The following is a 16098-nucleotide window of genomic DNA, read 5'->3' on the forward strand; positions in this document are numbered from 1 at the left end:
CGAAGACCTGCCATGTCCAGCCAATTGGGGAAGTGATAATTCTAGTTTGGACATGCCCAGCGAAGACATCCAGGTTATGTGAGTGGCATGGATTCACGGGGGAAAGTTTCTATTGAAAAAAAAAAAAAACCTCTTAAGAGAAGCAAGGTGTTTCCGTTGGCCTTCAAACACTGCTAACACTGTTAAGTGAGTTCTCAGAAGTCACTTAGAGGAGGCAGGGACATTTCTTGGTAACGGTCGGAGAAGGGGCAGGCTTGGGCAAAATGGGTGACCTCAGCCAGTCAGCCTCACTTCAGCTAATGGAGACAAGACCAGTTTGCTAGGTTGACCCAACCCTTCTGAAGAGGCTTCTGTGGGTCCGGCTCCCCACTTGTCAACTCACCAAGTGAATCCAACAAGGCATGTTATCTCAGCTGACATCTGGCCCAGGAAGAGACCTAATTATGTCTGTAGGACTGTGTATTAGAGAACACGACGCCATGGTCCGGGGGGTACGGCCCATTATGTACAGCCTATTATGACCATAGCTAGAGAAGGAAATAAAATTTCTGTTGCCACGAAAATAGTCCACAACAGACTCTCCATCTTCTCGGCCTCTGGGAAACCACAAAGCAAGGCAGGAAGCAGGAGGCTCCTCTTCCTGGGAGGTGGAGAAGAACTTAATAGTTAAGAGGACGAATGTCCTTTTACAATAGCCAGAGCCAGACCCCGTGAGGCAGGAACTCCTGTCCACTCAGGGCCCTGGAAATGGGGAGTAGGGTCCCTTTGTTTGAGAAACCGCACACAGAGAGGGTACCTAAGTCCCAGGGTCCCTCCGGATGTTTTGTCCCAGACTAGTCACTTTTAGGAGTGAATACGGAAGGAGACAAAACAGGACGAGTAGGAGGTAGGCTCAGACGTAACAATCTGGTTGTTTCAGGTCCCGGCGGTGCCCCTGGTGGCCAACAAAAATCTTGAGCTAGCTTCGTCGCTGCCTGTGTGGGCCTCCGTGGGGATAAAGAAAGGACGGGAATAGAGGAAATGTGTGCCCCCTTCAATCACTGACACCATGGAGCATTTCCAAGACAAGGCCAGAGAAGGCAAAAGATGGTGACACACCCCTGACGTTCAGGACTGAACAACAGGATTCCACCGCCACCCAGAAACTCCAGATGACAGCACGACACAGAGAGAAAAGAACTGTTAGAAACTGCCAATTCTAGGGACGCCTGGGTAGCTCAGTCGGTTAAGCAACCGACTCTCGATTTCGGTTCAGGTCATGATCTCATGGTTTGTGAGTTTGAGCCCCGTCCGGCTCTGTACTGACAGTGCGGAGCCTGCTGGGGATTCTCTGTCTCTCTCCTTCTCTCTCTGTCACTCCTCCCTCCCCTCAAAATAAATAAATAAATAAATAAATAAATAAATAAATAAATAAATAAATAAAATTAAGGAAAAAAACTGTTAATTCTTGCTGTGGCATTTGGGTATTTATGATTTTATTATTCTACTATGTACTTTGCTGTTATTATTTTGTTATTTTTTTTTTTTATTTCTCAAGATAAGGAAGATATAACTAGGTCAATTCGGTTCATTTCCTCTTGTATTTATGTATTTCCCACCTGCTGCATAAACGGCCTCGGGCGGCAACCTGTCCTTCTAGGAGAACGACAGATGGGGTGGAAGCCCTGCCCAGAAAGTCCATCCCTAGGCTCCCACCGTCCGTGTTGGGCCCTGACCAGCTATGTGGGCACTTCCACGTAAGGGCACCTTTGAGAAAGGTTCCACTGCTAATGAACAAAATCACAGGGAAAAAAACCCCACTTTCCCTCTCTCCCAAACAGAAGTCCAACAGCATTTGCGGTGTTTCCTCTGCCTTCAACGAGTTTAGGGTATCAGTGAACAAGCACACCTGCGAGAAAGAGTTAACCTAACTATCTAGACGAAAAGTGAAGAAGTAAGTGGCGGAGGGCTCCGGGAGGGAGAGAACACTATGGATGAACCAGAGTGCGATGGGAGGGCCGGCTAGAGAGCCAGGTGGAAGCAGCCAGAGGCAGGTGGTGGGGGTGAAATGCCCTGAGAGCCAGCTCGTGCCGGCCGGTGCTGGGGCAGGGGCGGCTGGCAGTTAGGAACGACAGAGCCACAAACCGGGGTGGAGGATGCCCTGCCTCCGCCCAGGCTAAGCAGCCGTTAGCTGCAGGAGCTTGTCCCCATGCAGCGGGGTGTAGTTTGCTGAGAGTCCCATGTCCCCGCCAGGATGAGGCCTGGTGCAGGAGACAGCGAAGAACAAGGCCCAGTCCTTGCTCGCAGAGGTCACCACGATCAGATAGCAGTGACCTGGATAAGAAGGCTGAAAGGACACAAGGTTGGGTAGAGTTACTTACACCTCTTAAAATAGATCGCGGTTTCAGAGGGACTGACAAACTAGTGGACCGGCTTAGCGGCACAGGGTTAAGTGGGAGATAGAACATAGACAGACCTCTACCCAGAGAGGAAGGTCGGCCACTCACACATGGGGACGCTTTTGAGGGTTTACAGATTTCAGCGTGGAACTTTTGTGTCCCTAAACAGCAGAGATGAAGGGAGCCCACCAAATATGCTTAGGCTGTGGGCCTCCTCAAGACAGAACAGAGCCTTTGAAAGAGCCTGGGACCCCGTTCTGACTTTTCGATTTCGTCAGCTCTGGGGAAGACGTTGGTGGTGTCGGGGGAAGCAGCACGTGAAATAGAGAAAGAGTTGCAGGATTAAGCCCACTGCAGGAAGAGGGAAAAGGGCGGGGCTGGAATAACTCCAAGGGTGTGGGGAACCATGGGAAGAGTGGGTGGCCCGTGGGAGGCTGAAAACCTAACAAATCCAACAAGTTGCAGAGGACTGTAGAGTAATGACCTGGCGTTTAAAAGAAGGAAAGGAAGACAAAGAGATGGTCTCATCTGGCTGTTACCTACTTGGAACATGTGACACTAGCTTGAGGTCTACTTTCCCCGTACGTTTTGTTTATATATATTTTTTTTTAATTTTTTTTTCAACGTTTATTTATTTTTGGGACAGAGAGAGACAGAGCATGAACGGGGGAGGGGCAGAGAGAGAGGGAGACACAGAATCGGAAACAGGCTCCAGGCTCCGAGCCATCATCAGCCCAGAGCCTGACGCGGGGCTCGAACTCCCGGACCGCGAGATCGTGACCTGGCTGAAGTCGGACGCTTAACCGACTGCACCACCCAGGCACCCCCGTTTTGTTTATATTTTATTATGAAAATGTCCACGTGGATTTAAAAGTACATAGAATAGGAAAACAAACCCCCATATGCCCATGACCCTAGCTTCGGCTTTCCCAGGATCAACACTTTGCTAATATTGTCTCATTCTACATCCATTAAAAAAAAATTTTTTTTTTTTAAAGCAAATCCCAAACATCTTACTATTCAGGTGACACTTCTGAGGCCCATTCGGCGCTATGGTCCTGCGGTTTGGGGAACGATTTGCGGGGAGTAAAACTGACTAGCACATCCACATGCTGCTTCCTGCTAAGTGACTAAACGTTCAACAAAGAAAGCCAACCTAAATATTGACTCGAGGTGCTACACCCAGCATGATATTTGATTGTCACACAAAGAAAGGTCTATATGTTCAGTCTGAGATTTACAGAGCACTCCATATCAAACACTGCTCCCATCTCAGGAGACACAGTAGTGAATAAATCAGAAAATAAAATAAAATCTTTGTCCTGATTTTAAGGCTTCTGCGTTTTCAAGCTTTGGGTCCAAAGTCAAAATATACTCTGGATTTAACACGACTCTCCTGAAGTCCAAGACCACTTTTCAAAAATTTTTAAATTTATCTCTTTAAGTTCAAGTTAGTTAACATACAGTGTCATATTGGTTTCAGTAGAACCCAGGGATTCATCACTTACAACACCCAGGGCTCATGCCAACAAGTGCCCTCCTTAATGTCTGTCACCCATTTAGCCCATGCCCCCCGACGTACCTCCCCTCCGGCAACCCTCAGGTTTGTTCTCTGTATTTAAGACTCCCTTATGGTTTGCCTCCCTCTCTGTTTTTATCTTATTTTTTCCTTCCCTCCCCCTATGTTCATCTGTTGTGTTTCTCAAGTTCCACATATGAGTGAAATCATACGATGTTTGTCTTTCTCCGGCTGACTCATTTCACTTAGCATAACACACTCTAGCTCCGTCCATGTTGTTGCAAATGGCAAGATTTCATTCTTTTTGATCGCCGAGTAGTATTCCACTGCATATGTACACCACATCTTCTGTATCCATTAGTCCATCGATGGGCATTTGGGCTCTTCAAATGACATACTGGATAAAGGGTTAGTATCCAAAAGTCTATGAAGAACTTAGCAAACTCAACATCCAAAAAACAAATGATCCAGTGAAGAAATGGGCAGAAGACATAACTAGACACTTTGCCAAAGACATCCAGATGGCCAACAGACACGTGAAAATATGCTCTACGTTATCAGGGAAATACAAATCACCACCACAATAAGATACCACCTCACTTCGAGACCAATTTGACATCAATCACAACCTAGTTTCGCAAAGGAGTTTCGATTCCCCCTTAACTGACAAACTGAGTTCTCTTGCTCTTTTTTTTTTTTTTTTCCAAGTGGCATTCAGAGGTATCTTGCCATGCTGTTGGTAGAGAAGGAGTTAATTTTCCGGTTCTCTGAGCTTTTTATAATGCATCCCAACTAATCAATAAATGCCTCTTAATATGTAACTACATTTATAAACTCTAGACATTTGCAAATATTTTCTGAACATTATAAAATACACATATATGAATTTAGGCTAAAAAATGAGTATCTGTAGTAGTTCTAATATACCCACCCTGCACCCTGGATGGCCTACCTCCGCCACGGGCCACATGGGCCCCATTTTGGGACGACTGAGCAGTTCTTGCAGCTTCTCTGGGCACCTGCCTGGCTAGAGTCTCTGTCAGTTCTTGACTCTGGGAGGCAACAAATAAAAGTGCTAATTGCAGGGGTGCCTGGGTGGCTTAGTCAGTTAAGTGTCTGAGTCTTGCGATTGGCTCAGGTCCTGATCTCACAGTTTGTGAGATGGAGCCCTGAGTCGGACTCCACGCTGAGCATGGAGCCTGCCTGGGATTCTCTCTCTCCCTCTCTCTCTGCCCCTCTCCCACTCGTTCTCTCTGTCTCTCTCAAAATAAATAAACATTAAAAACAAGAACTGGAGCACCCCCCCCCCCCGAAAAGCTTGCCGCCGCTAGGGGGCAGTGTAATAGTGCTTGCACACAGACTTTCCGTCTAAGAGGGAGACAGAGGTAATCAACAACTTCGTGAGGGAAAGGAGTTGGAGCGGGCAGGACACTGGCAGTGAAGTCACCTGGCCCAAGCCTGAGAGCCCGAGGGGGCTGGGCCAGCTAGTCTGGAGGAAGGAGAATCAAGGTTGCAGGGCCACGGCAGCCCAAAGCTTCAGCCCCTGCCTCACGGGCCAGGGATGTTCAGTCTGCCTACACTTTAGAGGGGTGCCAGCCTCAATGGCGCTCATCTCTGATTCCTGTCCGAAGAGGGCAGCACAGGCTGGCTCTGTCTTCAGAGTCTACCCTGTCTCTGGGCTCTCAGCCACACCTCTCTGAATCTCGGTTCCGTCCTCCCGTGAGGTGGTTGGTTGGACTGCTTGACAGGCAAGTTCCCTGCCAGCCCCACATTCTGGGGCACCTTGGAAGCGTGCCTGAGGAACAATGCGGGTAATTGTCCTACAGAAGGAACAAACAGCTATTTGACCATTTCACTAGTAGCACAGAAACAAGGTATGATTTTAACGAGGAATACCAGGTAAATGAAGACGACGGTACAGTTATGTAAGATTATCTAGAACTTGACACTGATCTGCTTCCCTTCCACATCCCGCAAAGCCTACAACCACCTGCTGTTGAAACCTCTCTGAAAGTACCCTGAAAGAGACACCACGGATGTACTCCTAAACACTAAGTTCAACCCAACAAAAGCACAGGCTTGGTCTAGTGATTTTCGATACCTTGATCTTTGCTGCAAGATCTCAGTTTTGCGCAGCATCATAATTTACAAATTTGGAACACTGAAATGTATATTCTTGTCAGCGATCCCCTTCTCCAGGACACCTGACTGTCTGAATGTCTCCTGGTCTCAACTGGACATCAGACACTATTAAGTGCTTGCTAGCAGTTAAGGTGCCACGTTAAATGCTGCTGAAAACATGCAAAAGATAATGACTAGGTCTCCTACATGCCCAGAGCTTAGAATGCGGCTGGGGAGTCTATACGAGGAAGCAAGATATGCTCACATGAAAAGGCAAATGAAGGAGAGAGGGGGGTGCCATTCATAACACGAATAACCAGTACAGCCAGGTATCAACCGATCCAGAAAGAAGTAGGCCACTGCCCCAGAATGGGTTCAGGAGATCCTTGGATGGACCAGGCACCAACCCTTCAGAATCTGAATTAGGGGTGGGGGCACTTGGAGTAGCAGCTATTCCTAACCAATATGGGAGAATTTCAGCATTTTAACCACCACTGCGGCTGCTGGCACATCTCAGCCAGCTGAACGTTAGCCTAGGGTTCCAGTGAGGGATCCAGAGTCTCTGAGGAGCAGGTCCACGAGGAAGGAGGCTGGAATGAGGAATGTCATTGCAGACAGGCCACAGTAATTGCACAGGGTCCATGAGGCCCTTCCAGGACATGGGAAGGCCACTCAGGCCAAAGAGAGAGCTCACGGATAGATTCTTGGGATGCAGAGACCTTGGTGCAATCCCGTGCTCCCAGAGTCTGCTTTCCAAAAGTCCAGGGATGTGGGTGGTTTGGGACAGGCACAGGAAACAGCAGGTTGGAACCAGACTCTAGAAGCTCCCAAGAGCCAAGCTAAATAAAGACTTGGGACCTTATAGAGGGAGCCCCGGAAGGCTTCTGGGCAGAGGAGGGATTCAATCAGAGAGTTCTTCATTAAGGAAAGTCATCATTCTCTCCCTCTTTTTTCAATGAGGGGTCTCTACTGTCTCAACCAGAGAGGTGACAGGCTATGGTTTGGACAGTGACGTTGAGGAAAAATTGGTGTATGTTGTGCAATACTGTACAGAGTAAGTGAAGATAGGTCGACTGCAGGGCACAAAACAAGAAGTACACTGAGATCTGGTCATTCTCCGAACAGGCCCGGGGCCCAGGAACAAACTCTACTGGGTATCATGGCCAGAGGGGAACACAGGTTGTGTAACCTGGGCTAAATCACCCATGACCTGCACAACGATTACTGTGTCTACAAGGGAGCAAGTTATGCTATTTCGATGTTCAGGGAGCCTGGGATATTTAGAAGTGCCGCAGACAAAGGTGACTCAGGAAGCAAGTATATATGTGGGAGCTGGGGTTCCCGCCCCTGCCCCCTTCAACCACAGCAGCTCTGCTTTTATTCCGTACCTTGGGGTTCTGCCTAAAACTGTCCTAGAAAAAAGGCACCCATATCCAGTAGGCGATACAACACTGTGCCTCCAAACCCTGAAAACTCACAATTCTGTTCTCTTGTCTCTAACATGCTGAGAAAGTCTATTTTTGGTAAAAGTAACCCGAGATGCACAGCAGGAAGCAAACCTATGTGCCACGGTGAGACCAATCTCTTACTTAAGTGAGTGGCTCGACCATCTCTGCCGAGCGTGGGTCCCTGTTCCCAGCCACACCCTCTCTTCCTGCCACACACTTGATGCATTACCCGTGCACCTCGACGGTTCACTAGTCTTAATGCGACCAAGGGCAGGCAAAGCCTTTAACTCTTTAATTCTCTAGAAAGTCATAGCTCTGGACCAGGTGATCTTGTCACTCACTGAAGCAAGCTGAATCAAAATTTGTTGTCATTTCAGCGCTCTGGTGGTACAGGACAGAGTGTAAAAATGAGGCCAGGAGATATCAAGGAACAACGACACGGAAAAAGAACCACTTCTGTCCTGTCTTGCCACTAGCTAGGTAACCTGGAACTTTGCTGACACTCCTGGGCTAAGAACCTTTCAAGCTCTAGGGAGGCAGTTGAGCCAACCAATTAGGAGCTCAGGCCCCTGAGCTGTCTGACTTGCGTAGGTTCAAATCCTGGTTTGGGCAACTTCATTCCTGCCTTTATTCTTTTATCTTTTGTAAAGCAGGGATAATAGCAGGACCTACCTTGCAGGGAGGATTAACTGAATTCACACGATATCAGAAGCACTGAGAACAGCGCCTTGGACTGTTGGCTGTTATCATCACCTTTCACGTCCTGAGCCTGCCCCTGCCGGGCTGTGGCCACTGCCTCAGTCAGCTCACAGACCCTGCTTTGTAGCTGACGGCTGAGCCCTGAGGGAGAAACTAGTCTCTGTAGCAACCTTCTCTTTACTCTGGTTATTTAAAGAATAAACAGTGTTCGAGGTATTTGGGCCTTAGATATATGCACATTTCTCTCACCACCAACCTGAGGGGAAAGTACCAATTTCTTCCTCCGCCAAAACTGTGCAAAGGGACAGATAATACATTTATCAGAAGTCCTTCCAGAAAGAGGAAATGGTATAAATGTCAATCCACGTTTCCTCCTTTGATGCCCTCATTTTTTCCATTTATCTTTCCAGACCATGAAATCCAAAAAGCGACAGCTTTGCGCTAGAACACATGAACCCAAAAGTTCATTAAAACCATTCACTAACAGGGGCGCCTGGGTGGCGCAGTCGGTTAAGCGTCCGACTTCAGCCAGGTCACGATCTCGCGGTCCGTGAGTTCGAGCCCCGCGTCAGGCTCTGGGCTGATGGCTCAGAGCCTGGAGCCTGTTTCTGATTCTGTGTCTCCCTCTCTCTCTGCCCCTCCCCCGTTCATGCTCTGTCTCTCTCTGTCCCAAAAATAAATAAACATTGAAAAAAAAAAAATTAAAAAAAAAAAAACCATTCACTAACAAAAATAATTTTCAAATCATTGCCAGTGTCAACAGTTTTAAAGCAGAACACGCCTTAATTTTTCCAAAAGATACATGAAATACAAAAGAGGCTTGGCAAACTGTTCTGACGCAGTTGTTCTTAAATATCCAACAGGAGGAGAAGGGTAAGTAAATTGGAACATATCCCTTACACCACATTATGCAGCCATTCTCAAAACTTAGTTTTGGAGAAGGTAACAACATGGAAGAATGCTCACAATATAACTTAGGTGATTAAAATTAAACTATCAGGAGAGCCTAGGTGGCTCAGTCAGTTAAGCGTTGGACTGTGGCTCACGTCATGATCTGGTTTGTGAGTTCGAGCCCCGCGTCAGGCTCTGGGCTGACAGCTCAGAGCCTGGAGCCTGCTTCAGATTCTGTCTCCCTCGCTCTCTGCCCTCCCCCAATCGTGCTCTGTCTCTCTCTGTCTTTCAAAAACAAAATGTTAAAAAAATTTTTTTAAAAACATTAAGAAATTTTTTAAATCATCAAAATTTTTATCTTCAATTAAAACTATATGCTTAAAGTACAAAAAAAGTTGTTTAGAAAAACACTAAAAGGAAATACACAAAAAGGTTAATAGCATCTATTCTCTTGAAGACCTTTTTTTATAGTTCCCAAATTTTCTAGAAGCAGAGGTTCGTGTTATAATGTAAAAAGTATATAATACATAATATTCCTATGTTAATATAATTCTTATAAAAGCATATATTCCTATTATAAATACTTTCACATTTACATGCTAAACTTTTTATAATTTTATATTTTATATACATATACATACACACACATATGTAGGTTTTCTGAGGCAAATGGTTTTGAATTAGGTGTTAGATAGCTTTCAAATTTCATTTAAAACTTGAAAAATTCTCATAAAGAGAATTAGCCCAGGTACCTACACAGAGCCACCAGTTTTGAAATCTTGGATTTTCTTTGTGCCTCCAGCCAAATGCATTCTTCTAGGCAGGCAGCACAGGGGAAGAGAGCACTCACCTACACCTAAGCTTTCGTCCAGAGAATGTGCCCTCCCTCCAAGCCAGCCATGTTTCAAGAAAGGCTCCATATTTCATTCTCTCCTCGGAATTGCACAAAAGTTACAACAAACCAAATTCGACATTGTCTACAACTCAGCCAAGAACTTCTAAACGTTGTCGTTGTCGGGATGTAAAGAAAAAGCAGAGAAAGTAACACACCACCGATTACGCAATAGCTTCCTCTTGTCAATTTTTTCAAATTATGTATCACTTTGGGCTCACACAAACTAGAAATTCCTGTTGAGCTGTCATCTGGGCATTTTCGGTAAGGAATTGGAGATAAAAGGACAATCTTGGAGTTGCAGCCACAAACACTGGTAAATTGCCTCCACTTTCTAGCTTGTGCGCTTTCCAAACGTGTTTCTGTAAAAGCTCTCAGAGCCCCTTCAAGTACTACAATGTTGAAAATTAAACCTAACCACGTGCAGCTTCAGATCAGCTCTGTTCAAGGAGACTTTGTCTCTAGGCATGAGTGCCAAAGACAAATGATCCTGATGGGTTTGTCTGACCGCCAACTTGGACTGACCACCTGCAGTAAACACTGTGCACCTACAGTCTACCTCCTGACGAACCTGCCTGCGCGAGAGAAAGGCTTGAATCCCAAGATTTCAAGTAAGGCCACAGGATACCAATAGCTCGGAGCTGCCTTAAAGGAAGTTCCTCTGTATTTTTTAACACAAGAGTCTATCCCATTGCATCATCCGGACAATACTGTTCATAAAACGTTATTAATGGATTCTAACTTAACAGTATTTGGATACGAAAGTCGGTATGTGCAGAAGAATAAGGAGCTCATGCTTTATGAGGCAAACCTGCCCGATACATTCAGCAACTGCCCTTAAAAATTATACATATTGGGGCGCCTGGGTGGCGCAGTCGGTTAAGCGTCCGGCTTCAGCCAGGTCACGATCTCGCGGTCCGGGAGTTCGAGCCCCGCGTCGGGCTCTGGGCTGATGATGGCTCAGAGCCTGGAGCCTGTTTCCGATTCTGTGTCTCCCTCTCTCTCTGCCCCTCCCCCGTTCATGCTCTGTCTCTCTCTGTCCCAAAAATAAAAATAAAAACGTTGAAAAAAAAAATTAAAAAAAAATTATACATATTCATCTCGGGTTATGGAGTCTCAACATCTAGAAATTACTAGTATTCTTATAGTCTTGCTCTTTCCAGAAAAGTGAAACTTGAAGGGAGAGAGGAGAAATCCCCAGCTGTGATGAGAGAACAACCTGGTCTCTCCCCAGCCCCTCCTCTGAACATTTTCCACAAGCCAGCTAACATCAAAAACGAAAGACATAGTAAGGCCTGTGGCATGTGAGAATGCTTTCAGTTATTTCAAACTTCATCTGAAAGAGAGGTAGCTAGGAAAATACCTCTATGATATAAACCGAAACCTGTCCCAACCTGCACTTGTCACAATTAGCTATCTCTTAAACACCCCAAGTGAAAAAGCCCAGAGATCTCTTTTGAGTCAGGCTGCCTGCAATAATAATGAAAATATTGCCAAAATATGCATAACAGAGCCAGGAAGGAAATAAGTCAAAATGCTTATAATTGTGAGGGAAGGGTGATTTAAAAAAAAAAAAAAGTTTTTTTCTGTTCACAGTAAATGCATAAAACAGAGGTCCATAATATGCCTACACTATTTGAAGGGAGGAAGGGAGGTATGAGGTTGGCTACTTTTGGAGATTTTTTCCTAGTCCTAGAATCTTAGCTCATGAAAGACTTTCGTTTAACGCAGACCTATCACAAATAAGGAGTCAAGTTTCAGACTGGGAAGGGATTCTCCCAGTTGAGTGAAGGCAAGAAAGAACATCTCATCTCAGAAGACCGGCTCCATGCTGATGGGAAGCAAGATTTCCTTTAAAAGTTCCACCTCCTCAAGTCCACTAATGTGCCCATTGAACCTGCCATGGCCACTTGAAAATGCAGAATCAACCAGAAACTTTCGATTGACTTTTTGTTTGTGTTAAGCAAATAACTGTTTACAGCGAGATAAACACAGGTGAAATTTGTGTCAGACACTATGACATTTCATGTTTTTCTCATGCTAAGCAAAGACGAAAAATAAAAGAAAGGGTACTGACAGTCGGGGGGCACTTTGGATGCTCCTGTATCAAGAAGATGCTCAGAACTGTTAACTTTAAAAGGCAAACAGCACTTCTACAATGGTCTTAATTAAGCTCCATCACCTTGTAAGTAGGTGGGGTGGGGAAGGGATCTGCGATTGTAAATACACACTGATAAGTGTCGGTCTCTAGGTTCTAGTCCACGTGACCATTCAAGTCCTTTACCACCACTTTCCCAGGCTACAAGACGATAGGTATCATCGCTGCTTCCTAATTTCAAAAAACACCAGGCTTCTTACATCAGTGACTCCAACACGGCTATGGGCACTCCTCCAGAGACACCGCGAGAATTTCTCCTTTTAGCAACCGGCTTTTGAGGCTGCATTCGACCCTCCTACAAGCGCTCCGCGCAGGGGCCACCATCACGCCGAGGTAGCAGGACGTTCCGGCTCCGACGCTTTCAGGCGCGGTCCGAATGCGCCTCAAAAACCCTGTCACGGGGACAGGCGCCCCGGCCCCGCTGGACCATCCCTCGCATCTGAAGCTCGGGGTCCGGCTTCCGGGACGGGCGGGTCCCCGCCGTCACACAAACCAGAGGCCGGTCCCGCGGCGCGCGTCACCCGGACCCCGCCGTGCACCAGCCCCCGCGCCCGCGCAGCCCGCGGGAAACGGCGGCCGGGCATCCCCGGCTCAGGCACAGGAAGCGGCGGCGGGCTCTGGCGGCCCGAAGGCCTCCGCTGCCGCGAGAAGGGGAACCGAGGGCAGAGGCCGGAAAAGCGGAACGTCCCCGGGAGTCGAGGGGTGGCTCACGCGTCTCCGCCGCGGCCGTCGCCTCCCGGGCTCGGGCCGGCGGAGCAGCCTCAGCCCAGCGCCTCCGCCGAGACCACCGGAAAAAACGCGGCTCCCGGCGGCAAAAGCACTCACCTCCTCGGCTGGCCGGGCCGCTACGCCGCCGGCTGTCACCTCAGCCCACTGCCTGCCCAGCGCCGACTCCGGATGCTATTTAAGGGCGCCGCCGTAGTCCCTGCGCCCTGGCTGCACCCCAGCCTCAGCCGCCGCGGAGCCAAGCTGCTGCGGGTGCGCCAGCCGCTCCCGCCCCGCTGGCTCCGCCCCGGCCCCAGGCCCCGCCTCCGCTCTCAAGCCCCGCCCCCGACGCGCGCCCATCTCCCTTCTGGGTGCGCGCGTGCCGGGCTGACTGCTGGCGGGTGCAGGGAGGCGGCGAGCAAACTCAGGGAGAGTCGCTTCTCCTGCCTTCGATTTCATAGCGAATCTGTGGAAGGGCAAAGGGTATATTGTAGAGCTTCAACCTAGAAGCCCGGCCAGCCCTGGGGTCCCGTTGCCATGAGGACCGGCAGACGCCCTTTGTCATTTTCCTCCCCCAATTGCCTGCCTTGCTGACTTCTAGACGGGCAAGGATTAATGCGGGAGCAGGGGCGGGGGCGGGATCCTGGTGACCAGAGGTCTTCCTTTGCCTTTTTTTTTTTTTTTTTTTTTTTGTCATCCACATGCACGACCCCTTTTAGCCCGATTTCACCACGGTTTTCACATGGAGTTTCGCCATAGTCTTTGGCTGGGAACACTCTTGTCTGGACTTCTGCAATGCCCTGGTCGTGAAGCAACGTTGAACAAATCAAACCGGGTATAGTGAGAGCAGAATGCAGGCTTGATATTGCTCAAGGGCAGTATTCACCTGCCAAGTTCTTGGGGCCTGTATATCCTGCTCAGCAGTGGCTGTGGTTTTGAGGGGTTCTGCATCCCTGCGTTGGCCATTTGGAATGAACTCAGGCACAGAGGCTGAATGCTAGTGAGGGCGAAAGTACTCTTGGAACTCATGCAATCTGCTTCCAGAGCATAGGCACATAATAACCACTGGACTGGACTGATACTTACGTTTTTGTGAGCCTGAGCTCCCGGGACACCTCAAGCTTATTGGGTTCCCTGGAGCAACTAATATCTCAAGGACTTACCTCCCAAAGTGTGCCAGGTACCCCAGGACAGCAGTGGTGAGGGCCACCCACACTCCAGTGGCCTCTGTAACCGCTCAGTTCTCCGAGATCCCCTTCTAGGCATAGGCTCTCCATCTAAAATTAGAAATGTACTCCACTTTCGTTTTTATTGCTTTCCACTTGGTTTCTCTGCTCAGATCTCTCTCTCCTCACCCATGATTTCATCATTTGAGCCTCTTCTTTTTTTTCTCTTGCTTCTCTAACTGGTCCTTCCGCCTCTCCATAGGCACGTCCAAGTTCTGTGCTGTATTGGTTTGTAACCTGCCATGACACGGTGTCACAAACCAGGTAGCTTAAACAGAAATGTATTGTCTCACGGTTCTAGAGCCAAGAGCTTCAAAATCAAGGTGTGGGTGCGGTTGGTTCCTTCTGAGGGAGAAGGGAACACAATTCAACCCCACAACACGTGACAGCTGTCACTAACTGTCTGCCCTGTCCCTTCCCCCTCCAAGACACGTTTCTTCCAACTGGCATGCCCTTCCCTGATTTCTAGCTCTAGTGCAGATAATTTAAGGCCCTAGCATAGGAGAGGCACACAACCGGGGATTACATCTCAATTCCTACTCTCTGTGGTAGAGCTGCTGTGTGATGTAGCGGCAAGTTCAGGTTTCTCCTCTGGAAATAAGAGGACTAGACTAACTTCTCAGGTCCCTTTCAGTGCTAACACTTTTTTAAAAAACGTATCTCCCTTGTCATCTCAAAAAGTTTCACACTTGATGGCGTTGTCCTGTGACCACCAGATAAAGACTTTGAAGGTAAGCAGTATTGCATGGTGGTTGAGCACCTAAGCCACATAAGCTTTGGAGTTGGGCAGCAAGGCCCGTCTCACCCTCTGTAAGACAGGAAGAATGGGACCTACCTCAGAAGGATGTTGTTGGGACTGACAGCCCATGATCTCAGTTTTGTCATTAAATAAAGGTTCTGTACTCCATAGTTGGGGGCTCCATTTTGTGACTCCGGGAGAGGTAGAAACCTAGTCTTTTTTTAAAAATTTTTTTAACATTTATTCATTTTTGAGAGACAGTGTGAGCGGGCAAGGCACACAGAGAGAGAGGGAGACACAGAATCCCAAGAAGGCTCCAGGCTCTCAGCTGTCAGCACAGAGCCCGACGCAGGGCTTGAACTCACAGACAGCAAGATCGTGACCTGAGCTGGAGTCGGACACTCAACCGACTGAGCCACCCAGGTGCCCCGGTAGAAATCCAGTCTTAAGCCTCTTTTCCACCTTCTTTTTTCCCAAACACTTCTGTAGCCAACCGAACAGGAGCCAAATGGGATGTTGCAGTGGAACAAAATTCCTAATAGAAGTTTGAGTCTCTCTTCTTATTCTTGGCCCCATTTTGGCTCGATTAAACTTCTGTGGCTAATTCTGGCTAGATCCAAATCTATAGCTCTCTAAAATTGATTGGTCAACCTTCCAGAAAAGCTAAAGAGAGTCAAAGTCTTTTTTGGGACATGCTGAGGGACAGGTTGACAATGACCTTGTCTCAAAATCTCCCACTTGTGATTGCCAACTGCAGAGTTGTGACAATTATTGATCTTCTATATCTACTGCTTTTGAGCATGGTCATCTGAAGTGTAGCCACATCAGTTATTAGTGGCCAATGGGCTTTAAATTCCAGACCTTGGTAAGTGGATGGTTAAAGAAGGGGTTGGCATCAGTGGCTGGGTGCTTGTCACTCAGTCTATTTTGAGGTTACATCTACATTAGGCGTATATCCATTTCCCCCAGGAGATGTAAGTACCTAGAGAGCAGGCACTGTATGCCATTAATCTCAGATTTGCTGGGAAATCTGAGATATTTCCACCAAACAGATGTTGCTCTGTAACTACTGATTATCACATGGTCTCCAGTGGCCCTAATTAAGCCATAGTCCTCCCTTCTCCCCACCCCTTTTATTGTTCAAGTGCACTTGATCCACTGACTTCATTAACTTTACGAGGGAGAGTTAGTCCACAGCTGTGTAGGCAGTAACTTCCATGGGTACACCCCTCTTCATACTGGGTGAGTTGTTGGACAACTCCAGGCCTTCCAGACTCTACCCTGCAGCCCCACAACACGACTTTCTGTTTCTTGAGGTGGTA

At 47.7% G+C, this 16098-nt stretch overlaps 1 protein-coding gene across 5 annotated transcripts in view; it reads right to left on the minus strand.

Moving 5' to 3' along the window:
* ACSL1 (acyl-CoA synthetase long chain family member 1) overlaps nucleotides 1-13094 on the minus strand; it is a 72387-nt gene extending 59293 nt beyond the window's left edge. For 4 of the 5 annotated variants that reach the window (XR_007151502.1, XM_047855497.1, XM_047855495.1 and 1 more), the window contains exon 1: nucleotides 12932-13094. The gene's annotated coding sequence lies outside the window, so the exon portion shown is untranslated. Of the gene's footprint in view, nucleotides 1-12306; nucleotides 12546-12931 lie in introns of those variants that run through there. The other variant, XM_047855496.1, reaches the window with a different exon arrangement.
* Nucleotides 13095-16098: the final 3004 nt, after the last annotated feature.

Source organism: Prionailurus viverrinus, chromosome B1, assembly GCF_022837055.1.
Source record: "Prionailurus viverrinus isolate Anna chromosome B1, UM_Priviv_1.0, whole genome shotgun sequence".
Lineage (NCBI taxonomy): Eukaryota > Metazoa > Chordata > Mammalia > Carnivora > Felidae > Prionailurus > Prionailurus viverrinus.